Source organism: Pteropus alecto, unplaced genomic scaffold, assembly GCF_000325575.1.
Source record: "Pteropus alecto unplaced genomic scaffold, ASM32557v1 scaffold30, whole genome shotgun sequence".
Classification (NCBI taxonomy): Eukaryota; Metazoa; Chordata; class Mammalia; order Chiroptera; family Pteropodidae; genus Pteropus; species Pteropus alecto.
The window spans coordinates 873,031-873,542 of record NW_006429782.1 but is presented as its reverse complement, the minus strand read 5'-3'; positions in this window follow the sequence as shown (position 1 = coordinate 873,542).

The following is a 512-nucleotide window of genomic DNA, read 5'->3' as shown; positions in this document are numbered from 1 at the left end:
CCATAACCAGGTTAAAATAAAAATTGAATTCCAGCATATCTGCTTTCAGAAATAGCCCCCACCCTGCGCGCTGGTCAATGCCTCCTCCCTCAGCTGTTAAGAATTGGAAATGTGAAAGCCAAAAGCCGGGACCGAGGGAGAGAGGGGGCTCGCCAGGTGCAGCATCACGCGGAAAACAAAATCATAAACGCGAGCATCTTTGCGGGGTGGGGGAGGGTGACACGCTGACTGGGCTCTGTAAGGCGTGCCTGGTGCAGAGCAGTTGTAGAATTATCCTGAGATGTCTCTGTCAAGCCTTGCTGATCTGTGGGGGTGAGGGGTGGAGAGCGTTTAAACACACCTGTTAGCACTGGACTTGGCACAGCGCACGTGTTAAAACTATCACGCACGCGAAACGCTGAAAAGAATCACGCACTCGCACCAAGAGATTCAATCTCGTTTATTCACCCTGAAGGAGGAAGAGATATTTTTGGCCCTGCAGAGGGAATCCTACTGTTTTATTATAAACAGCA